At 40.1% G+C, this 26,269-nt stretch overlaps 1 long non-coding RNA gene and 1 pseudogene across 1 annotated transcript; one reads left to right on the forward strand and one right to left on the reverse strand.

Annotated features, from left to right (window-relative positions):
- Positions 1-813: 813 nt before the first annotated feature.
- On the reverse strand, positions 814-13,616 carry LOC144380294 (uncharacterized). Its single transcript, XR_013444354.1, has 3 exons — positions 13,464-13,616; positions 1,960-2,071; positions 814-1,085 (listed from the first exon to the last, which is right to left on the reverse strand). It is a non-coding gene; the product is annotated as an uncharacterized LOC144380294 (long non-coding RNA).
- Positions 13,617-23,079: 9,463 nt separating this feature from the next.
- On the forward strand, positions 23,080-23,463 carry LOC118520285 (replication protein A 14 kDa subunit pseudogene; annotated as a pseudogene).
- Positions 23,464-26,269: the final 2,806 nt, after the last annotated feature.

Consider the following 26,269-nt stretch of genomic DNA (forward strand, 5'->3'; position numbering starts at 1 on the left):
TTAACCAACTGAGCCACCCAGGCGCCCCTAAAGGAAGTAAAATAATTTTTAAAAGAGAAGTAGGAAGATGAGACGTCTGGGTAGCTCAGTTGGTTAAGCGTCTGCCTTTGGCTCAGGTCATGATCCCAGGGTCCTGGGATGTGCCCCACATCGTGCTCCTTGCTCAGCATGGAGCCTGCTTCTCCCTCTGCCTCTGCCTCTCTCTCTCTGTCTCTCATGAATAAATAAATGAATAAAATCTTAAAAAAAAAAAAAGATAAGAAGAATAAAAGTCTTCATTCAAATCTACAAGATTGTATATGTAGATAAACTTAAAGCAACAAAAAGATGAGTTTATCAAGATCAATACACACAAATCAGTTGTACCTCAGTATACTAAGCAATGAAGAATTATAATTAAAGTTTAAGGATATTATTTATAATAGAATATAAAACATGAAATCATTAGGGATAAACTTTACAAAATATGTACAAGACATTTTATATGCCAAAACTTACAAAGTATTACTGTGAGAAATTAAAGAACATGTAAATAACACATAGATGGGGCGCCTGGGTGGCTCAGATGGTTAAGCGTCTGCCTTTGGCTCAGGTCATGATTTCAGGGTCCTGGGATCAAGCCCCACATCAGGCTCCTGGCTCAGCGGGAAGCCTGCTTCTCCCTCTCCCTCTGCCTCTCTCCCTGCTCATGCTCTCTCTCTATCTCTGTGTCTCAAATGAATAAATAAAATCTTAAAAAAAAAACACAGAGATATACCATGTTCCTGAATCAGAAGACACTGTATTGCTAACTGTACATTCTTCTCAAAATGATCCATAGATCCAATCAATAATTCAATCCCAATTAACAACACAGGATTTTATTTTTGTTAAAAAAAAAAAAGACAAGCTAATTCTAAAATTTACATGGAGGGTGCGTGGGTGGTTCAGTTGGTTAAGCAACTGCCTTCAGCTCAGGTCATGATCCCGGAGTCCTAGGATCGAGTCCCGCATAGGGCTTCTGGCTCAGTGGGGAGTCTGCTTCTCCTCTGACTCTCTCCCCTCTCATGCTTTTTCTCTCTCTCTCTCTCTCAAATAAATAAAATCTTTGGAAAAAAAATAAAAAATAAAATTTATATGGAGAGCAAAGATATACAATAGCCAAAACAATTATGGAAAATGATAACACAATTGAAGAACTTACACAACTTGATTTTAAGATTTACTGTAATATATTAGTAATCACAACAGGATGGTATTGGCAAATTAACTGACTAGAATAGAGTCTGGAAACAGACCTAAACATATATGGTCAACTGACTTTTAACAAAGATAACAAGGCAATCTGATGAGGAAAAGATCGTCTTTTTCAACAAATGGTGCTGGAACAAATGGGTATCTAAGTGGGCAAAATAATCTTGACTTTTACTCCACACCTTACACAAAAATTTACTTGAAAGAGACGATATGTAAACAAAAAAAGCTAAAACTGTAAAACTCCTAGAACAACATGAAAAAAGACAAATACCACATGATTCCATTTATTATTTAAGGTATCTAAAGTAGTCAAACTAATAGAAACAGAAAGTAGATTATATAAAGTATCTAAAGTAGTAAAACTAATAGGAACAGAAAGTAGAAGGATGTTTACCAGAGGCTGAGAGGAGAGAGGAAAAGGGAGTTTGTTGTTTAAATGGTATAGTTTCAGTTTTGGGAAATGAAAACACTACGGAGATCTATTTCACAACAACGTAAATATATTTAACAGTATTGAACTGTACACTTAAAGATGGTTAAGATAGTAACTTTTATGTTATGTGTTTTTACCAATCAAAAAATGCTACTAAAATGGGCAGAAGACATGAACAAACATCTCTTCAAAGAAGACATACAGATGGCCAATAGACACATGAAAAGATGCTCAACATCACTAATCATTAGGGAAATGCAAATCAAAACTACAGTGAGATACCACCTTACCTCTGTCAGAATGGCTAAAATTAACAACACAGGAAACAACAGGTGTCATCAAGGATTTGGAGAAAAAGGAACCCTCATGCATTTTTGGTGGGAATGCAAACTGGTGCAGCCACTGTGGAAAAAAGTATGGAGGTTCCTCAAAAAGTTAAAAATAGAACTACCCCGTGATCCAGTAATTGCACTACTGGGTATTTACCCAAAAAACACAAAAACACTAATCCAAAGGGAATAAATGCACCCCTATGTTTATTGCAGCATTATTTACAAAAGCCAAATTAATGGAAGCAGCCCACGTGTCCATCGAGAGATGAATGGACACAGAAGATGTGGTATATATACAATGGAATATTATCCAGCCATAAAAAAGAGTGAAATCCTGCCATTTGCAACAACATGGATGGAGCTACAGAGTGTAATACTAAATGAAATAAGTCAGAGACACACAAATACCATATGATTTCACTCATATGTGGAATTTAAGAAACAAAACGAACAAGCAGGAGAAAAAGACAAACCAAGAAACAGACTCTCATCTATAGAGAACAAACTGAGGGCTACAAGAGGGGAGGTGGATGGGGGGATGGGTGAAATAGGTGATGGGGATTAAGGAGTACACTTATCATGATGAAAAAAAAATGCTGGTAATCACTACACAAAACAAAAAAACAAACACAATGAAAAAGGCTGTGTGGTGAAAGAAGCCAAAAACAAGAGGTCACATCATACTGTTTGATTCCATTTATACTAAATGTCCAGAATAGGCAAATCCATAGACACAGAAAGTAGATCACTGGTTGCCAGGGGCTTAAGAGGAGAAGAACAGACATGACAGGTTTCTTTTGGGGGTTATGAAAATATTCTGGAATGAGATAATAGTAACGGTTGCACAGTCTTGTGAAAATACTAATAACCACAGAACTATACTTTAAAATGGTGAACACTAGGGGCGCTGGGGTGGCTCAGTTGGTTGAGCATTTGCCTTCGGCTCCAGTCATGATCTAAGTGTCCTGGGATGGAGTCCCATGTCTGGCTCCCTGCTCAGCGGGGAGTCTGCTTCTCCCACTCCGTCTGCCTCTCCTCCCACTGGTGCTCACTCTCTCTCTGCTCTCATGCTCATTCTCCCTCTCTCTCTCAAATAAATAAAATCTTTAAATTAAATAAATAAGTAAATAAATAAATAAAATTGTGAACTCTAGCATATGTCAATTATATCTTAAAGCTGTTACTTTAAAAAACTACTAGAAAAAAAGGAGAAAATCTTTGCAATCTTGGGGTAAACAAAAATGTTGTAGGGCATGGAAAGTTTGCACCATGAAAGAAACTTTTGATAAATCGGGTATCATAAAAATTACAAATGTCTGCTCATCAAAAGGCATCATTAAGAAAATGAAAACCACAGACTGATATATAATATCCACAATATGTATGTTTGACAAACAACTTGCATTTAGAATATAAAAAGAACTCTTAAAACTCAATAATTACACACACATATACATGCAATTTTGAAAATAGGCAGTGGATTTGAAAAGACACGCCACAAGAAGTGTAAAATGCCAACAGCACTTTAAAAGGTGGCCAACATCATTAGTCATGAGGGAAATGCAAATTAAAATCACAATGACATACCACTACACATCTACTAGAATGTATACAATTTTTTTTTTTTTAAAGATTTTATTTATTTATTTGACAGAGAGAGAGACAGCGAGAGAGGGAACACAAGCAGGGGGAGTGGGAGAGGGAGAAGCAGGCTTCCCGCCAAGCAGGGAGCCCAATGCGGGGCTCGATCCCAGGACCCTGGGATCATGACCCGAGCCGAAGGCAGACGCTAACGACTGAGCCACCCAGGCGCCCCTAGAATGTATACAATTTAAAAGACTGATGTTGTCAAGTATTGGCAAGGATGTGGAGCCACTGGAACTCCCATACCTTGCTAGTAAAAATGTAAAATTCGTAAAAACAACTTTTAAAACAATTTAGCAGTTTTTTATGAAGTTAAACATACAGTAACCGTATCACCCTCTCCTAGGTACTCACCCAAAAGAAATGAAAATATATCCACACAAGGTCTTATACATGAATGCTCATAGCATCTCTACTCATTACAGCCCCAAATTGGAACCAACTCAAATGCCCATAAACAGGAAAATGAATAAACACAATTGTGGTATATTCATAAAACAGAATACTTACTCAGCAATAAAAAGAGAAAAACCAAAATACCTCCAACAATATGGATGAATACCAAAAACATTATACTAAGTAAAGTAAGTCAGACATAAGAATGCATTCACTATGAATCCATTTACTCTAGAAAAGAAAAATATAATCCATAGTGACAGAAAACAGATCAGTAATTGACTGGGGCCAGGCTACAGAAAACATAGATGGAAAATATGTATGAGAGTTCAAGGAGCTGGATGGTATGATGGGAAAATCTAACAAATGGAATGAGATGGACAATGAGGCAGAGGTAATATGTGAACAAATAACAGTGGAGAATTTTCAGAAGTAGTGAAAAAGAGTAATTCACAGATAAAAGGAGCCAAAAGAATCCCAAGCAAAACTAAAGAATTCCCCCTGAGATATATTATAATGAAATTGTAGAAAACTAAATAAAGAGCAGCAATCTTTATTAAAAGGTGCCTGAGGAAAAGACAGGTTACCTTCACACTGACAGGTGAATGCCTAACAGTCACAATGAAAGTTGGCAGACCATGGAAAGAAGAGAGCCAGAAAAGGAGCCCCAAATTCTCTGTATAAGCTCTGTTCTAATCTCCGGGTGACCTCTGAATAACTCCAAGCAGTCCAACGTTAAGATAAAAATGCTGAAGTAAAATTTCAGTTGGTACATACCACAGGGAAGAAAGTTTCCACTTAGAGTTCAGTCAACTTAAATGCCTGCCTAGTAAAACAACCACAACAAAACCAATACACGCTTGAGAAACATAAAAAAAATCCAGAGTCTCCACACCATATCTACAATGTGCAGGATACAATTAAAAAAAAAAACCTCTTGGCACACACAAAGAAAGAGGAAAACATGACTCAGACTCAAGAGAAGATGATGCTGACATTAGCATTAGGGCTGTTGTACTGATACTCAAGGACTTAAAGTATACCTGTAAGGAAATAAAAAATCAAGATCACGCAGAGAAAGAAGATTATTAAAAACAACCAAATGGATGTTTTAGAACAAAAAAAAATACAGTACCTGAAATTTAAAAATTCAGTGAGTGGACTAAATCAGAGGGGAGTTGATGAACTTAAAAGACAGATCAATAGATATTATATAATTTGAAGAACAGGGACAAATCGTATTTAAAAAATATAATGAACAGGGACTTGCAGGACAGTAACAGAAAGTCTAACCTACATACATACAGAGTCCCAGAAGGAGAGTAAAGAATGAGGCAGAAAAAATATTTAAAGGGGGGGTGCCTGGGTGGCTCAGTCAATTAAGCGTCTGCCTTCGCTCAGGTCATGATCTCGAGGTCTTAAGATCAAGCCCCAAGTCAGGCTCCCTGCTTAGCATGGAATCTGCTTCCCCCTCTCCCTTTACCCCTCCCCCTCCTGCTCATGCACACACACTCATGTGCTTTCTCTCAAATAAATAAATAAAATCTTTAAAAAAATATTTAAAGGAAAAATGGAAATCAACTTCTCAAATTTGGTGAAAAATATGCATTTACAGATTTAAGATGCTCAGCAAACCCCAAGCAGGACCAATATTGTTTTAATGGCTGCTTATCAGAAACTACAAAGCTCAAAAGCACACTCTACTCTGCCTATACTGAATACAACTAAAAACCCTACACAGAATACATGGATGAACTCTGAAAAGTAAATAGCAGCAGGCAGCTTGGGGAAGTAAAATAGGATTCAAAGTACCACCAAATTAGCAATGAGTTTCTAGTAACTTTTCCCTCCAGTATCTACTGATCCAGACTCAAAAGCAGCCTGAAGGGGCATCTGGGTGGCTCAGCTGGTTAAGTGTCTGCCTTTGGCTTAGGTCATCATCCCAGGGTCCTGGGATCGGAGCCCCACATCGAACCCCACATCCAGCCTGCTTCTCCCACTCCGTCTACCGATCCCTCGCTCCCTCTAATAAATAAATAAAATCTTTAAAAAAAAAAAAAAAGCAGCCTGAAGCCCAGAAGTGCGTATCAGGTATGGAAGGGAAAAGTTCCAAAAGAAGCCCTCTATTTTTGGTCCAGAGAATTGGAAAAAGGCCTCAAAGTCTCACAGAGAATGGGGGAAAAATCCCCTAATTTTTATTGTTTTCCGTTTTATCACACACACGTCAGACAATCCTAAAGCAACAATGGTGGTATAGCAGTGGTGGCTGGACAAGTACCTGTAATTCTGAGATGGAAACCTTCCTCTGACCAAAGAAACTGTGTTTCCAAGAACAAATAGGGAGGAAAATCCCTGTTGCTTTTTAAAAATTTCTATACTCACAGTGTGTGGCCCTGGAGGCAGGTACAGCTTATAAAATGAGCAGCAGAGTAAGGAAATTATGCCCTAGTTTTCTAGACAGAAAACTGGGTAGTGGGGCTTCTAAGAGCTGGAAAGTGTCAGGGAAATTTCATGTAAGAAGGAGTGATCCCATAAAGTATTAAATGAAATCCTGGCAGCACATGATTGTATCTGACCCTAAACAGCATTCCAAACACTTTGAGAACTGTAAAACAGGATATACCACTATCCAGCTCCCAAACTAGCGGTGGCACACAACCAGGATCGATCCAAACAGCGCCACAAAGACTTCGAAAACTGAACTGACACTGGGACCACAGCTCGCAGAAGGTGGGTAGAAACCTGTACCTTAAATCTAACTGGATCAGGGGTGCCTGGGTGGCTCAGTCGGTTAAATGTCTGCCTTCGGCTCGGGTCATGATCCCGGGGTCCTGGGATCAGGCCCTGTGTCGGGCTCTCTGCTCAACGAGGAGCCTGCTTCTCCCTCACCCTGCTGCTCTGCCTACTTATGCTCTGTCAGATAAATAAAATCTTAAAAAAAAAAATCTAACTGGATAAGTTCCCTCCTAAAACTAAAAAAGAAAGAAAGAAATCTACATTTTCTGAAGAACTTAAATAAATGCAATCTCACATATATTTAAAATAATCAGAATACAGGGGGCACCTGGGTGGCTCAATCAGTTAAGCATCCAATTCTTGATCTCAGCTCAGGTCTTGATCTCAGGGTAGTGAGTTCAAGCCCCACGATGGGCTCCATGCTGGGCATGAAGCCTACTTTAAAAATAAATAAATAAATAAATAAATAAAAATAAAAAATAATCAGAATACGGTACTAATTACCTGATGTATCAGGAGCCAGGAAAACCTTAACATGCCACAAAGAAAAAGATAATCAATACACACCAACCTCAAAATGACAAAGAAGTTTTCATACCAACTTCAAAGCGGCTGTTACAATCACACTCTGGGAAGTCAGAGCAACCCTCTTAAAACAAATGGAAAATTAGACTATCGGCAGACAAAAGATGTAAGAAAGGGGCGCCTGCGTGGCTCAGTCAGTTAAGCGTCTGTCTTCAGCTCAGGTCATGATCTCAGGGTCCTGGGATCAAGCTCCACGTTGGGGCTCCCTGCTCAGGGGGGTTTGCTTCTCCCTCTCCCTCCCCCTGCTCGTGCTCGCTCGCTCACTCACTGTCTCTCTCAAATAAATAAAATCTTTTTTAAAAAAGATGTAAGAAAAATATTAAGTGGAACATTTATAACTAAAAAGCACAATAACAAAAAATTCACTTGATTGGCTAAATAGTGGAATGAAGATGACGGGAAAATGTCAGTGACCTTAAAGATAAATCAATACAAAAAAGTATCCAGTATGAACAACAGACCCAAAAAAGTAGGGGGGAAAAATACAGAGTCTCAGAAACCTATGGGACATTAACAAAGGGTTTATGATCTGTCATCAGAGTCTAGAATGAGAGTTGAAAGAGTTCAGTGCAGAAAAAATATTCAGAGAAATAATGGCTGAAAATTTCCCACATTTGGCCAAAGTCATAAAACTTTAGATTCAAGAAGCTCAGTGAACCACCAACAGGATAAACTCTAAAAAAGCCTATGCCCACACATATCAAAATCAAACAACTGAAAACTAAGCATTAAAAAATCTTGAAAGCAGCCAGAGAAAATGACACACTACATATATGGGAACAACAATTTGAATGACTGTAAATTTCTCATCAGAAATGGCGGCCAGCAGGAAACAGTACATTTCTTAAGTGCTGAAGGAAAAGGACTGTCAACCTACAATTCTTTATCCAATGAAAATATCCTTCAAGAATGAAGGTAAATTAGGGAGGGCAGGTGATATGATGAGCACTGGGTGTTACATGCAGCTGAGGAATTACTGAACTCTACATCTGAAACTAATGATGTACTATTGTTGGCTAATTGAATTTAAATTTAAAAAAAGGATAAACGTAAATTAAGGCATTTTCAGATGAAGGGAACTAGAAAGGTTCATTCCCAACATATAAGAAACATTAAAGGTTTCAGGTGGAATGAAAATAATACAGGAGGGGGGCGCCTGGGTGGCTCAGTTGGTTAAGTGTCTGCCTTTGACTCGGGTCATGATCCCAGGGTCCTGGGATCGAGCTCTGCATCAGGCTCCCTGCTCCGCGGGAGGCCTGCTTCTCCCTCTCCCACTCCCCCTGCTTGTGTTCCTTCTCTCGCTGTGTCTCTCTGTCAAATAAATAAAATCTATTAAAAAAAAGAGAGAAAGAAAATAATACAGGAGGGAAAATTCAAACTTCAGAAATTAAAGAAAACCAACAAAAATGGTAAATATAATAGGGTATTTTCTTCCCCTTAAGTTTTAGAATGTGTCAGCTGAAAGCAAATGTATGTTAATCGGAAGCAAAAGTTGTAACATTGTTTGATGAGGTTTTCAATATAAGTAAATGTAGAACATATGGCAACTATATCAGAAAGGGTTGGAGGACAAAGGGCCCTGTATGATGGTAAGGTTTTACATTCCACTTAAAGTGGTAAAATATTAATTCTAAGCGGACTGTAGAAAGTTAAGTGCACACTTTTGTTGGATTGTCTTCTTAGTGAGTTTCAGGAGTTCTTTACCTATTATGAATATAAATGTACAAATATATACATTCCTCCAATTTTGGGATGTGCATTTTCATTATCTTAATGGGTATACCTTTCAAAGAGAAAACGGTTTGAATTTTTAAGGCATCCAATTTTTTTTTAAGTAGGCTCCCTGCCCCACATGGAGCCCAGTGCAGAGCTTGAACTCACAACCCTGAGATCAAGACCTGAGCTGAGATCAAGTGCCGGACTCTTGGCCGACTGATCCACCCAGGCGCCCTGTGGCACTCAATTATTAACTGTAACAAGGGCTTACCTACTAAGGGGTGATGAGAACTCTAAAGAATGGAGGAACTGCAGATGCAGAGGATGGCAGGCACTACCACCAGGCCTAAGGCAGATCATCTAAGAAAGGAATGAATGTACAAGAGTGATTCCCAGGATATACTATTAAATGAAAAAAGGAAAAGGTTACCTACTGTGTAAGAAAGAAGGGTAAATAAGAAAATATACATCGTTTTCCTTATTTCTACAAACACAGGAAGGATAAGCCAAAAAATAATGAGATTGGTTACCTACAGGGGATGGATGGGAACTGGGTTGAAGTGATGGTGGAGGACTGATACTTCTCTGAGTGTCCTTTTGTATAATTTTGTCTTTTGAAACCATATTAATGTTTAACACTAAAAAGTTTGGAGGGATATTAAAATTCCATATGAACATAACTGTATTTCACGTGAGTAACAATCATACTGAACGGAGGAAAAAGAACTAACCCAAGTAATTTTTGAACACAGCATTTTGACTATAAAATCCAGGATAAAGACAAAAGTTGTCAACCCTGGGATTAGTATGTTTGTTTTTACAATGGTGTGAGCTAGAAAATCTTTTACTATTTGCTGTGCATTCTACCATGGAGATTAAGCAACTGTGTGTGTGTGTGTGTGTGTGTGTGTGTTGAGAGAGAGAGAGAGAAACAGAGAGACAGAAAGAAAAAGAGATCATTACAATCCTAAAAATACTATGGAAAGTAATTTGGCATTATCTAGTGAAGCTACAGATACATGTGGTAGAAACATAGCCGTAATATTTTGCAGCTCCTCCCATCTAGAGGTAAAGTCTATTTTTCCACCCTGTGAATCTGAGGTGGCTTTGTGACTTCCTTTGACTAAAGAAATGTAACAGCAACAACAATGGGAGCATTTCCATGCTTAGGTTTTGACACTTTACTGATTCCATCTGTGTTCTCTGTGAACTGTCATATGAGGAAGCCCAAGCTAACCACATGGAGAGGCCTCCTGGAAGAGAGCGACCCTTGTGGACCCGCCAACTTACTAGAGCACTAGAGTGAGCCCAGCCAACACCACATAAAAAAGAGCAGTGCAGTCCCAGCTGGGCCCAGCTAAATGCAGAATTGTGAGTTAACCTCTGCAAGCCCAATAGTAGAATTTTCCAGCCAATCTACAGAATCATAAGAAATAATAAATCATTCTTGGTTTCAGCCACTTATTTTGGAGTGATTTGTTACACAATAATAAATAACTGTCAACAATCTCACTCATTGATATATACCCTAGACAAATGTGCACATATGTAAGACATCAGGAACATGTATAAGAATGTTTAGAGCAAAACTGTTTTAATAGCCAAAAACTAGAAAGACTCCAAATGTTCAATAATGGAACGGATAAACTGTGGTATGTTCATATACTAGAACATTATACAGCATTAAAAGCAGACTAGAGCTATACACAATATGGATGAATTTTACAAACATATGTTGAATGAAAGAAGGAAAACACAAAAGAATACCAAGAGAATGTACATATAAATGAACAAATTAAACTACATAAATGGACACACTAAACTATATTGTTTTATAGGGGCACCTGGCTGACTCAGTCGGAAGAGCAAGTGACTCTTGATCTCAGGGTCTTGAGTTTGAGCCCCACAGCAGAGATTACTTAAATAAATAAAACTTAAAAAAAAAAAAAAAAAAGCTCTATTGTAGGGGCACCTGGCTGGCTCAGTCAGTAGAGCCTGCAACGCTCAATCTCAGGGTTGTGAGTTCAAGTTCCAAGTTGGGCATGGAGCCTACTTAAAAAAAAAAACAACATATTGCTTTGTATAAGTGTACAAATTAAACTGTATTGCTTAGAGGGGCGCACACAGTTGGTTAAGCGGCTGCCGTCGGCTCAGGTCATGATCCCAGGGTCCTGGGATCAAGTCCCACATTGGGCTCCCTGCAGTGGGGAGCTTGCTTCTCCCTCTCCTCCCTGGCTCGTGCTCTCCGTAGCTATCTCTGTCTCTCTCTCAAATAAATAAAATTAAAAAAAAAAGTTTTTAAAAAAACTATATTGCTTAGATATGCATACATAATAATAAAATATATAGCAAAACAAAGAACTAATTATCATAAAAGCCAGGATAGTAGTTGGGAGGAAAGAGGTTATAATTAGAGATACATAGAGAGCTTCTAGGGTCATTCTATCCTTAACATGGATGGTGTTTATTTTATAGTTTTTTATACTGCACTTTTTGTTTTATGTGTGTTTCTATATGCATGTAATATGTCATAATAAAATGTTTTTAAACATTAAAAAATACCATTATACTCCCACCAGACTGGCAAAAACTTTAAAGTTTGGGGTGCCTCGGTGGCTCAGTCATTAAGCGTCTGCCTTCAGCTCAGGTCATGATCCCAGGGTCCTCGGATCGAGCCCCATGTCAGGCTCCCTGCTCAGCAGGAAGCCTGCTTCTCCCTTTCCCACTATCCCTGCTTGTGTTCCATCTCTCGCTGTCTCTCTCTGTCAAAATAAATAAATAAAACCTTTAAAAAAATTTTTTTAAAGTTTGACCAAGTCTGATCAAACGTGCAGAAAGTAGAATACATGGAATTCTCACACATCACAAACCACTTTGGTAATGAGACAATACACGGTAAAACTGAAGGTGTGTAACCCCTACCCAGCAATCCCATTCCTGAGTATATACCCTCACACATATGCCCATGTATATGCCCAGGTTTATTCTAGAAGGAAATGGTGGTTATCTGCACAGGTTAGGATTACCAGGGACAATTTCAGCTTAGGCATGCCTCCCCTGGCAGTCTCTGACTGGCCCCCTTAGAATTAATGGCTCTGTATTCTGTCTTCCCCATCATCCCTGTTATTAGTTATTATGAGTTTACAACTATCCGATTATGTATTTCCCCCTACCCCTTCAAGGTCAGCCGGTACCAGAAGTACATGGAGGGTGACGTCCGTGCACATTCGGGATCTGGGGGGACCTGGCTTTGGACATACCTGCTAGACAGAGTGACCCCTCCCCTCTTCTTTAGCCCTTCCCCCACTTCCCACTACTCCTTCCCCCTCCCATTTCTTGTTTTTTCTACTATTTTCCTCTTCTTTATCCCTCCTCACTCCTTTCTCCTCTTCCAAATTCCCCTCCAGCTGTTTTCCCCTTCTCCTCTTTCACTTCCTCCTCACCAAAGTCACTGGAGTTCTCCAATAAGGGACATTTTTCCCATGGAACTGGAAAGTGGAAAGACTGGCCCAAGTAGAAGAGGGTCCAGGCATTGACCACATTCAAGTACAAGCCAGTGATGAAGCACACCTGGGGGCAAAAGGGGAGGTGGCTGGGGAGGAAGGATGAGGACAGGCAAAAGGAGGGGATTTGAGAGAGGATGGGGACTTGAAGGGACTCGACCCATGGAAGTGAAGTCATGGGACCCATCCCAGGACAAGGGATGGGGTGGGAATGGGGCATAAAGGGTAGGCCTGGGCAGCCCAGGACTCCTCACCATGAAGCTGGTATACCCCACACCACCAATCCAGGGGCTGATGACCTTCCATACACCAATGCTGCCCTGACGCATCCTCTGACCAGCTGCCATCTCCAGGAATAGAAGAGGAACCCCGACCAAGAACAGCATGAGCATGTAGATGATGAGAAAACTGCCTGTGCAGGGAGTCAGGAGGAGTTCTCAGAACCACCTGGCTTTTCAGTGCCTGGACTTCCCTGGGGTCTGGCAAAACACGTTCCCCACCAGTGACCTCCCTCAGGGCCACCAGCATCAGGGCTCAACTGTTTCCACATCCCTCATAGTCCCAGGTGTCCCTTAGGTCCCCAGTTCCTGGAAGACCCAGATGCCTAGTTTCCACCCCCAGTCACCCTGACCCAGGCCTCCAACCTCACCATCCTCATATTCTGATACCCTGCACCTCTATCCCTCTCATAATCCTAGGTATTTAGGCATCTGACTCCTATTCTCATAGTACCAAGCTTCCAGCGTCTACAGATCCCAGAGACCTTGGAGTTTAAAGCCCCCTGTGGATCCATGATTCCTGGTCCCCAGACTTACAACCTCCATTGTGAAGCCACAGGAGGAAGAAATGCCAGAAACTGCTTATCTTCATGGAGCAGCCCACCTGAGTCAGGATGTACTCAACCTTATTGGACCAGCATGGACGGGTATGGAGGCTCTCACTCGCTTCCTCCTCTGCAACTTGAACCTTCTAAGGTAAGGGTTTCTGGTTCAGGGCTTGGGTAGCCTCCACCTCCAGTACATTGATTGGCCTGCATTGGCTGGCTCTACGCTGGGCCTCACCAGCCTGAATCTCCCAGGCAAGAGACTTCGCCATCCGGGCCTCCGAAGCCCGGGATTTTGAAACCCAGACCATCGGAGGCCAGTTAGCTGTGCTCCTATCTTCCCAAGTCTGGCTTCCGCAGAAAGCCTCAGAAAGCTCTATCTCAGTAGATAAGGCTTTTGTCAGTGAAGATTTTGAAGCCTGGGCCTCTGTCTTCATTCCAGGCAGACTCTCTGGAGCAGCTCCAGCTTTTTCAAAGGGGTACTCACCTTCTTGAGTAGACCTTAAGGACACCAAAACCTAGATTTAGATTCCAGAGTTAAGAAATGACTTCCAAAACAATTCTCAGCATGTCCTTAAAGCAAACCTTTCTGTTCTTACCACCACTGAAATTCAAAGCACACAAAATCTCTTACGTAAGTTTTACCTCTTAGAAATGTTTTGGTGCAAGGGATAAGGGTCGAGATAGCCAAGCTAACAACTGGGAATCACACTCAAAGGTTTCTGAAAACATTGAGGTATACTCCCTACAGAAGAAGTACCCTTTATAGTGGGCTTTTGAATCAAAGAAACAAAATTCGGGGCGCCTGGCTGGCTCAGTCAGAAGAGCGTTGACTCTTGATCTCGAGTCCTGAGTTCAAGCCCTACGATGGGTGTAAAGATTACTACATAAATTAAAAAACTTGAAACAAAAAAAAGAAACAAGGGCCCCCAGCTGGCTCAGAAGAGCATGTGACTCTTGATCTTGGGGTTGTGAGTTTGAGCCCCACGTTGGGTATAGAGATTACTTAAAAAAATAAAATCTTTTAAGAAAAAAAGAAACAAATTTAATACTACATCTTTCTTATAACCTTAGCAATGTTGCTTTATCTCTCTGAGCTTTCTCATCTATAAAACACCAGGTCTTTGCTCAAATATCATCACCTCACCAGAGATGTCTTCCCCACCTGCCTATCTAAAATAGCAGCTACCAGGGCATCTGGGTGGCTAAGTCAGTTAAGCTTCTGACTTCAGCCCAGGTCATGATCTCAGGGTCCTGGAATCCAGCCCTATATTGGGCTCTGTGCTCAGCGGGGAGTCTGCTTCTCTCTCTCTCTCTCTCTCTCTCCTTCTCCCTCTGCCCCTCCCCCCACTTATGCTCACATGCTCTGTCTCTCTCTCTCTCTCAAATAAATAAAATCTTTAAAATTAAATTAAATTAAAAAATAAAATAGCAGTTACCCACCCCCAATATTCTCTCCATTCTACTCCCTTTCATTTTTCTTCATAGCATTTTTCACCTTCGGGTGTGATTATCTACTGATTTTTCATCTAGTTATTGTCTATCTTTGCCCCCCACCCCACCACTGACAGCTCTATCCCCAGCAAGAGGACAGTGCTCTACCTCATATCAGGGGTCACTCTCCTCTCTGTGCTTCTGCCACTCTGACCTTTTACTGGCTCCTCAAATGCTCTACAAGAGAATGGACAAGGAGTGTGCCGAAAAAAAAAAGGAAAAAAAAAAAAGGATGTGGAAGAGGGGAAGAGAGAGGGAACTGCAGTTTTCTTTCAGAGGGAGAAGCATGCCATCCAAAAGCAGAGGCAACAGGCAGGCATCAGGGCAGCACTGGTGGATCTGGGTCACAGGGATAATCAGTTATGAGACATACTGTTTTGAAAGAGTTCTTAGTAGCTCAGGAAATGCTTATAATTAAATGACAAGTTAAAAAAAACAAAACTGAGATGCAAATCTCTGTCTCTAGTTCTATCTCTACTACATTTAAAAGTGCAATGAATAATATTCCATTATATATATATCGCTAAGCAAAATAAGTCCATCAAAGACAAATACCACATAATTTCACTCATGTGGAATTTATGAAACAAAACAGATAAATATAAGGAGAAAAAGAGAGAGGCAAACCATAAAACAGACTCTTATCTATAGAGAACAAACTGAGGGTTGCTGGAAGTGAGGTGGCTAGGGGGGATGGGCTATACGGGTAATGGGTTATTAAGGAGGGCACTTGCTATGATGAGCACTGGGTGTTGTATGTAAGTGATGAATCACTAAATTCTACTCCTGAAACTAGTATTACACTGTATGTTAACTAACTAGAATTTAAATAAAAACTTAAAAATATAGATATTTAGGGGCACCTGGGTGGCTCAGTCGTTAAGCATCTGCCTTCGGCTCAGGTCATGATCCCAGGGTCCTGGGATGGAACCCCGTGTCGGGCTCCCTGCTCGGCGGGAAGCCTGCTTCTCTCTCCCTCTCCCACTCCGTCCCTGCTTGTGTTCCCTCTCTCACTGTGTCTCTCTTGGTCAAATAAATTATAAAATCTTTTAAAAATAGATAGATAGATATTTAGTTGTTAAAAAAAAGTGTAATGAAAGCAAAGGCTGAAAGAAAATATGTCAATACATAGACGATAGATAATAGGACACAGGTATTTTTCTTTCTCTCTGATTTTATTTTATTAAATTGTCTAAAATAAGTATTACCAAAAATCAAGAAAAATACGTATTGATAAGTAAAAGTTAAAAATAAAAAGATAATACTAGACACAGAAGTCAGATTGAAGGAGCTCCTTTCATCCATATATGGGGCAATTAAAGCATCAAAATAAATAACAATATGGGGCACCTGGGTGGTTCATTCGATTAAACAACTGGCTCTTGATTTCATCTCAGGTCATGATCTCAGGGTCGGGGGAGATTGAGCCTGGCGTTGGGCTCCACCGCTCTAAGTGTGGAGTCTGCTTGAGATTCTCTGTCCCTCTCCTTCTGCCCCTCCCCCCCACTCACTCATGCGCCCTCTCTAAATAATAAATAACATAAATAAATAAGTAACAATAGTAACAGATGAGAACCCATAGAATAAAATAGGAATCCATGAATCCATAGTGATATAAATAAGCAAAAGGAAAATTTCTGCCTTACAGCAAAATGCAAACTAATAAATGTATGAAGAATGATGATGGAATTAGAAAGTCATCATCTGGAAACCACTGAGTGTAGTAACTAATTCAAGCAAGAATCATCAACGGCTGCTAACACAACAAACTTTGATGGGGACAAATAATTGCCCAGTATTAATTAACGTATCTCTCCAAAAAAAAATAAAAGTGGTGCCTGCGTGGCTCAGTCGTTAAGCATCTGCCTTCAGCTCAGGTCATGATCCCAGGATCCTGGAATTGAGCCCAATGTCAGGCTCCCTGCTCGGAGGGAAGCCTGCTTCTCCCTCTCCCTCTGCCTGCCGCTCTCCCTGCTTGTTCTCTCTCTGTCAAATAAATAAATAAAATCTTTTAAAAATAAATAAATAAATAAAAAAGAAAGGATAATAAAGGAATACAATGAACAACTCTATGTCCATAAACTTGATAATCTAGATGAAATGGAGCAATTCCTTGAAAGTTAAAATCTTCTGAAACTCACACAAGACGAAATAGACAATATGAATAGGCCTGTCTCTATTAAAGAAATTGAAGGGCGCGTGGGTGGCTCAGTCGGTTAAGCGACTGCCTTTGGCTCAGGTCATGATCCTGGAGTCCCAGGATCGAGTCCCATGTCCGGCTCCCTGCTCAGCGGGAAGCCTGCCTCTCCCTCTGACCCTTCCCCCTTCTCATGCCCTCTCTCTCTCTCTCTCAAATAAATAAATAAAATCTTTTTAAAAAAAAGAAATTGAAAAAAATAACCTTCAAAAAATAATAACTAATGACCTTCCAAAATAGAAAGTACTAGGCTCAGATGCATTCACTGGTGAATTCTATCAAATACTTAAGGAAGAAATTACACCGAATCTCTATAATCTCTTTCAGAAGATAGAAGCAGAGGGAACACTTCCTACTTTATTCTATGAGACAAGCATTACCCCAATACGAAAACCAGACAAAGACATTAGAGAGAAGGAAACTACTGACCAATATCTCTCATGAACATAGAAGCAAAATCCTCAACAAAATATTAACAAATCCAATCCAACAATGTGTAAAAAGAATTACACAACATGACCAAGTGGGACTTATCCCAAGTATGCAAGGCTGGTTCAACATTCAAAAATCAATTAATGTAATCCATCAACAACAACAAGCTAAAAAAGAAAAATCACAATTGTATCAAAAGATGCAGAAAAAATATTTGACCAAATCTAACACGATAAAAACTATCAGTAAACTAGGAATAGAGGGGCAACTCCCTCAACTTGGTAAAGAATATCCACAGAAAACCTACAGCTAATGTCATTCTTTTTTTTAAGATTTTATTTATTTATTTTGGGGGGGGAGAGAGAGAGAGGGAGAGAGAGAGAGCGGGCCTGCACAAGTGCATGGGGGGAGGGGCAGAGGACGAGGGAGAGAAGCAGACTCCCCCCTGAGAGTGGAACCCAACTCGGGGCTTGAGGTGGGGGCTCCATATCATGACCTGAGCTGAAATCAAGAGTCAGACACTTCACTGACTGAGCCACCCAGGTGCCCCTAATGTCATTCCTAATGGTGAGAAACTAGGAACTTTCCCACTAAGAGCAGGAAGAAGGCAAGGATGTCCCCTCTCACCACTCCTTTTCAACATCATACTACAAGTCCTAGCTAATGCAGTAAAACAAAAAAATGAAATAAAAGGCATATAGGTTTGGAAGGAAAAAGTGAAACTGTCTTTATTCACAGATGATATGATCATCTATGTAGAGAAATCAAAAGAACTGCTTTGTCCTGGAACTAATAAGCAGTTAAAGCAAGGTGGTAGAATATAAGGTTAATATGAAAAAGTCAATCATTTTCCTATACCAACAGTGAACAAGTAGAAACGAAAAACATAGTAACACATTAGCCCCCCCAAAATGAAATAAATTTAACAAAATATGTTCAAAATCTATGCGAAGAAAACTAAAAAATTCTGATGAATAAAATCAAATAACTACATAAATGGAGAAATATTCGATGTTTATGGATAGGATGACTCAATATTGTTAAAATATCAGTACTTCCCAACTTCATCTACAGATTCAATGTAATCCCAAGCAAAATCCCCGCAAGTTATTTTGTGGATATTGACAAAGTGATTTTTAAAGCTTACGTGGAGGGGCGCCTGGGTGGCTCAGTCATTAAGCATCTGCCTTCAGCTCAGGTCATGATGCCAGCATCCTGGGATCGAGCCCCACATCGGGCTCCCTGCTCAGTGGGAAGCCTGCTTCTCCCTCTCCCACTCCCCCTGCTTGTGTTCCTTCTCTCGCTGTGTCTCTCTCTGTCAAATAAATAAATAAAATCTTAAAAAAAAAAATAAAGCTTATGTGGAGAGGCAAAAGACCCAGAATAAACAAAATGATATTGAAGAAGAACAAAGTTGGAGGACTGACATTACCTGACTTCAATACCTACTATAAAGTTACCATAATGAAGAAATAAGGTATTGACAAAAGGATAGACAAACAGATCAATGGAACAGAATATAGTCGTCCATATAAACATAGACAATTAGTCTTTGAAAAAGGAGCAAAGGCAATTCAATGGAGCAAAGACTGTCTTTTCAACAAGTGGTGCTGGAACAACTGAATACCCACAGGCAAAAAAAGAATTAGACACAGACTTTACACACTTCACAAAAATTAACTCAAAATAGATCACAGACTTAAGTGTAAAATGCAAAACTATAAAACTTATACAAGATAATATAGGAAAAAATCTAGATGACCTTGACTATATGGCAACGACTTTTCACATACAAATTCAAAGGTACAATCCATCAAAGAAATAATTGATAACCCAGACTTCATTGAAACTAAAATCCTGCTCTGTGAAAGATTCTATCAAAAGAATGGAAGATAAGTCACAGACTAAGAGAAAATATTTGGAAAAGATACAACTGATAAAGGAGTGTTATCCAAAATATGTAAAGAACTCTTAAAACTCAGCAATAAGAAAACAAACAACCTGATTTAAAAATGGGCCAAAGGGGTGCCTGGGTGGCTCAGTCGTTAGGCGTCTGCCTTCGGCTCAGGTCATGATCCCAGGGTCCTGGGATCGAGCCCCGCATCGGGCTCCCTGCTCTGCAGGAGGCCTGCTTCTCCCTCTCCCACTCCCCCTGCTTGTGTTCCCTCTCTCACTGTGTCTCTCTCTGTCAAATAAATAAATAAAATCTTAAAAAAAAAAAAGAATGGTTTAAAAAAAAATGGGCCGAAGACCTTAATAGATACCTCACCAAAAAAGACACTCAGATAGCAGTATGAAAAGATGCTCCACACATCATATGTCATCAGGGAAATGCAAACTCAAACAACGAGATAGCACTACACACCTATTAGAATTACCAAATCCAAAGGACTAATAACACCAAATAACAAGGATGTGAAGCAAAAGGAACTCTCATTCATCGCTGGTGGAAATGCAAAATGCTACAGCTACTCTAGAAAACAGTCTGGCAGTCTCTTACAAAACTAAACATACTCTTATCATATGGTCCAGAAATTGTGCTCCTTGGTATTTATCCTAGAAAGCTGAAACTAATGCCCACTCAAAAACCTGCACATGAATATTTAGTAGCTTTATTCATAATTGCCAAAACCTGGAAACAACTAAGATGTCCTTCATTATGTTGGATAAATAAACTGTGGTACAACCAAGTGGAATATTATTCAGCACTACAAAGAAGTGAGCTATCAAGCCTGAAAATAAATAGAGAAACCCTAAATGCATATTACTAAGTGAAATAAGCCCAACCCATAAACGCTAAATACTGTATGATTCCAACTATATGACATTCCAAAAAGGAAAAAATACAGAGACAGTAAAAAGATCAGTAATTGCCATGGGTTTCTGAGGGAGGGATGAACAGGTGGAACACAGAGGATTTTTAAGGCAGTGAAAAGCTCTGTATGATACTATTATGGTGGATACATAACATTTGTCCAAACCCATAGAATGAACAACACCAAGAGTGAACTCTAACATAAATTATACACTTGGAGTGATTATAATGTGTCAATGTAGCTTCATCAACTGTAACAAATGTACCACTCTGGTGGCAGAGGTTCTTAATGGGAGAGGTTATGCATGCGTGGGCACAGGGGGTATATCGGAACTCTCTGTGCCTTCCTCTCAATTTTGCTGTGAACCTAATACTGCCGTTAAAAAATAAAGTCTTACACATGGAAAAAAAAAATACTGGCAAGCTCCCTGCCACTCCTACCATTTACCAACAAAACAAAAGGAAGTGCCTTCTAGGAGACCTGGTTACATGAACACCAATATCCACACTTACCCACCATCTCCCCATGCCCCCCTAAAAAAACACGTAAATGATTTTAAAATATTTTAAAACATGAGGATATCTGGGGCACCTGAGTGGCTGAGTCAGTTAAGCAACTGCCTTCGACTCAGGTCATGATCCCAGGGTCCTGGGATGGAGCCCCTAGTCAGGCGCCCTGCCTAGTGGGGAGTCTGCTTCTCCCTCTGCCCCTCCCCCTGCTCATGCTCTCTCTCTCTCACTCTTTCTCTCAAATAAATAAATAAAATCTTTTTTTAAAATGGGGATATCTGGGGGCACCTGGGTGGCTCAGTCGTTAGCGTCTGCCTTCGGCTCAGGTCATGATCCCAGGGTCCTGGGATCGAGCCCCGCATCGGGCTCCCTGCTCCGCGGGAAGCCTGCTTCTCCCTCTCCCACTCCCCCTGCTTGTGTTCCCTCTCTCACTGTGTCTCTCTCTGTCATATAAATAAATAAAATCTTTAAAAAAAATGGGGATATCTGCATCATTTCTAAAAAAATTGTTTTCATCTTCATGTCAAAAATGGAGAAAATTCGGGTGCCTGGGTGGCTCAGTCGGTTAAGCATCTGCCTTTGGCTCAGGTCATGATCCCAGAGTCCTGGTATCGAGTCCTGCATTGGGCTCCCTGCTCAGCGGGGAGTCTGCTTCTCCCTCTGACCCTCCCCCATCTCATGCTCTCTCTTTCTCTCTCATTCTCTCTCTCAAATAAATAAATAAATAAATAAATAAAATGGAGAAAATTCTGCTATGTATGCAATAGATAGAACCAAACTGTAGTCACTAAGAGATTAATTCACATCTATCCTTCCTGATGAAGTTGTTCAATGTTTTAGGAAATAAGTTATAATATTGGCAGCTTGTCGGAGAAATAAAAACAATCCCTCTCCAGAGCCCTTCTGCTCCAGTTAACCAACAGCTTCCAAAAGCTGTGTCTCAGAGGGTGCAAAGATGTGCGAGCTACTCCAAAGAAAATGTGAATGAGTTAATAAGTCTCTCCCTGAGACAAACTGTGCTACCATAGCATTAGGAGGGAGCATTAATTTGAACCACAGTGTTCAGAGATGAAGAAAAAATTAGGTAAAGAAACCAGCCTCCAGGGGCGCCTGGGTGGCTCAGTTGTTAAGCGTCAGCCTTCAGCTCGGGTCCTGATCCCAGGGTCCTGGGCTCAAGCCCTGCATTGGGCTCCCTGCTCCGTGGGAGGCCTGCTTCTCCCTCTCCCACTCCCCCTTCTTGTGTTCCCTCTCTCGCTGTGTCTCTCTCTGTCAAATAAATAAATAAAATCTTTTAAAAAAAAGAAAAGAAAAGAAACCAGCCTCTGGCACAATATCTTTAGTTAAAAGGAAAAACATTGGGAAACATTACAGAGATGAAGAGTTAAGTCTAGTCATGGTCCCACCCCCCTCTCCTCTCCATCAGACACCTAAATTACTCAACAGTAATATAAATCTAGTTAGCAAGCCTTCAAGCTTAAGATCTGTGAAGAGCATTCTACACCAAGAATCAGACGATCAACAGCAATACAAAAAGAAATGTAATGCCGCATAAATTTTAGACCAGAAGCAATGTAGAACTAATCTGTCTTCATTCAAAGACAAACAAAAAGAAAGAAAGATTTGGATCTTAATGCACAAGCACTCTTCCTAAAAAAAAAAAAAAAAAATCAGAGTCAACTAAGACATCAAGCAAAATAATAATTAGGATAGAAATGGCCTGGTGACGGGGCGCCTGGGTGGCTCAGTCATTAAGCGTCTGCCTTCAGCTCAGGTCATGATCCCAGGGTCCTGGGATCGAGCCCCGCATTGGGCTCCCTGCTCCGCGGGAAGCCTGCTTCTCTCTCTCCCACTCCCCCTGCTTGTGTTCCCTCTCTCGCTGTGTCTCTTTGTCAAATAAATAAAATCTTTAAAAAAAAAAAAAAAAAGAAATGGCCTGGTGATAAGCACAGAAAAATACTAATAGAAATCATTTAGGGAGTGTCTACTAAACTTTCTAGCAACAAATATATATATATATATATATTTTTAAGGATTTTATTTATTTATTTGACAGAGAGAGAGCACAAGTAGGCAGAGTGACAGGCAGATGGAGAGGGAGAAACAGGCTCTCCGCCGAGCAGGGAGCCGGATGTGGGGCTCGATCCCAAGACCCCAGGATCATGACCTGAGCCGAAAGCAGCCGCTTAACGGACTGAGCCACCCAGGCGCCCCAACAAATATAATATTTTTAAAACCCTACTCAAACCAGCTACAGCTTTGCATCACAATCATGGTGGATGTGATGGAGTTGCTCAAGTCATGCATCAATGCCAGCATTCTAGCTCAGTTCATCAACTGGCACATTTGCTTTGCTGGGAGTTTGGAAAAGATTCATCCACTGGGAAAAAATGGAACTGCTAAAATGATAGAGCCCCATGATGAAGAAATCTCTGGACTCACGGAATTAGTTGGAAGACTAACAGCCAAAGCAACTATAATGTGTGTGTCTTACGTCCAGTTTTAAAAGAAGATAACCAGCCATCGTTTTGACCTTGAACTTTACAGTGAAACTGTGAAAATTACCCATGAGTTCCCTCAGTTTTTTCCTTTGGGAATTGTGCAATATAATTGATCTTGATTAATTTTTTATGATGGTGAATGAGCTACCTTGAAGACTATGAAAGAAGGACCCTGATTTTTGAGGGAGAGAGTGCTATAGTTTCTAATATTTAATTTGCTCTTTTTTACAATTTCATTTACCTAATTTTAGATATTCCAGTCAGCAGTTTTTGATGGAACTGATGTATTGACAGTTCTCATCTAAGTCCTCTTATAAAGAGTCCTTTCTACAGTATATGGTCAGACTAGATGCAAGGACAAACCAAACTCTGAGTTTGGTTTTCTGTTTTATTAATAAAAATTAAAATGGTACATACTATTGGACAATTCATTCTTACTCATTTAGACATGTATTCAAGCACAAACTTGGAATTTCATAGCTGTAAGGTCAGGTCCTAGACCTACCAAATGAAACCTTGTGTCAACTGTATTAAAGATTTACTTGCCGGGCACCCGGGTGGCTCAGTCGTTAAGCGCTGCCTTCAGCTCGGGTCATGATCCCAGGGTTCTGGGATCCAGCCCCGCATCAGACTCCCTGCTTGGTGGGAAGTCTGCTTCTCCATCTCTCTCTGCTGCTCCCCCTGCTTGGACTCTCTCGCTTGCACTCTCTGTCTCTCAAATAAATAAATAAAATCTTTAAAAAAAAAAAAAAAAAAGATTTACTCGCTACCTCACAATATGCCATATTAATTACTTTTTGACACTCCCCACAAGAAATGATTTTGATGACGGGCACCTAGGTGGCTCAGTCGGTTGAGCGGCCTACTCTTGATCTCGGCATGTCTTGATCTCACAGTCATGAGTTCGAGCCCTGTGTTGGGCTCTGTGCTGGGTGTGGAGTCTACTTAAAAAAAATACATTTGGATGAATTAAAAGAGCAAACAGAGCCCTACATCTTCTGTAATTTGAGAAGTATCTCTTTTGGGGGATTTTAAAACTGAGCATTTACTAATGCTAAACAAGAGATACATGATCATTAAAACAGTTATTGGAATCATTTAACTTTTTCTTCCTTTCAACTGCCATTTTCCTTATGGTAGAATTTCTGTTTATCACCAAGTAATTTGGGGCTTGGATAGGGAGGGAAGTGGCAAGTGTAGACAGAGGGTGATGCAGAATAACTGTGATGAACTGTATAGCCAGTTAGGTTTTATGGCTTGACTCATTACCTTCAGTGAGGAAATAAACTAATTCCAAATGCACTTAGATTGTAAATTATACCCAAAAAATTTATTTTAAATTAACATAACCTTAAATTTCAACTTTCATCATCCCCAAATACTCTGCAAATTACTTAAGCGATATTGCCATAGCCGCTCATAGTAAAGGTTTTTGTTTTAGAAGTGACAACAATTCCTATTGAATTCAATTGAACTGAAATTCAACTGAAATTTAGGAGGGACATCAGCTAGCACCAATAACATATTGTTGTCTTAAATACCAGAGAAGGGATCAATCCTGTTACACTGAAAACTCAGTGTGATTAAATACTAAAAGTGCCCTGCTTGAAACCTTCCATTGAGCTACCATGTTTAGTAAATTGGACCAAATGAATAGGTTATCTTGCTTTCTGTTGAATGAATACTTTCGGTTAATGATTTATAGTACCATATGTCTAGTCCCAAACTCACTTCTCAGCGGCACAACATCTGTACCTGGATGTCCTACCAGCACTTCAATTTGAACAAGTGCATTTGAAATAGTGTAGCTCCCCTGCCATATGTTCCCTGATTTTTTTTGTAATAATTTTACTGAGATATAGATCATATATCCAATTTACCTATTTCAATTGTACAATTCAAGGGCCGTTAGTATTCACAGAGTTGTGCAACCACCATCACAATTTTAGAATATCCTTATCACCCCAAAAAAGAAATTCTGTACCATCTGCTCATCATGACCTAATCCCTCCATTACCACTGCTCACCCCCAAGCCCTAAGCAACCACTACTACTAATCTACTTTCTGCCTCTACAGATATGCCTATTCTGTACATTTCATATAAATGGAATCATGTAATATGTGGTCTTTTGTGATTGGCTTTTTTCACTTAGCACAGTATTTTCAAAGTTCATCTATACTGTAGCATGTTATCAGTAGTTCATCCCTTTTTGTGGCCAAATAATATTCCACTATACCATATGTTGTTCATCCATTCATCAGTCGGTGGACCTTTGGGTGGTTTCCACTATTTGGATATAATGAATAATGCTATTATGAACATCTGAGTGTAAGTTTTTGTGTGTTTTCATTTACCTTGGGTACGTACCTAGGAATGGAACTGCAGTGTCAAATGATAAAAATGTTTAATTTTGGGGCGCCTGGGTGGCTCAGTTGTTAAGCGTTTGCCTTCGGCTCGGGTCGTGGTCCCGGGGTCCTGGGATCGAGTCCCGCATGAGGCTTCCTGCTCAGCGGGGAGTCTGCTTCTCCCTCTCCCACTCACCCTGCTTGTGTTCCCTCTCTCACTGTGTCTCTCTCTGTCAAATAAATAAAATTAAAAAAAAAAAAAGTTTAATTTTTTGAGGAACTAACAAACTGTTTTTCAAAGTGGCTGCACCATTTTCTAACCCCACCAGTAGTATATGAGGATTCTTTCTGTATCCTCAACAACACTTGTTATTATCTGAGTTTTTTTATTATAGTCATCATCATGGGTATGAAGTAGTATTTCACTGTGGCTTTGATTTACCGTTTCTTTTAAGGCTACCATAAGCCACCCATTTGCCCAGAAATGTTTGAATGCATCCTTCCATTGCCACTTCCATGCATCACTGCCATTGTCACTGTAAGTTCAGATGACGGTCATCTCTCACCTGAAC

This window comes from Halichoerus grypus, chromosome 15 (genome assembly GCF_964656455.1).
Source record: "Halichoerus grypus chromosome 15, mHalGry1.hap1.1, whole genome shotgun sequence".
Classification (NCBI taxonomy): Eukaryota; Metazoa; Chordata; class Mammalia; order Carnivora; family Phocidae; genus Halichoerus; species Halichoerus grypus.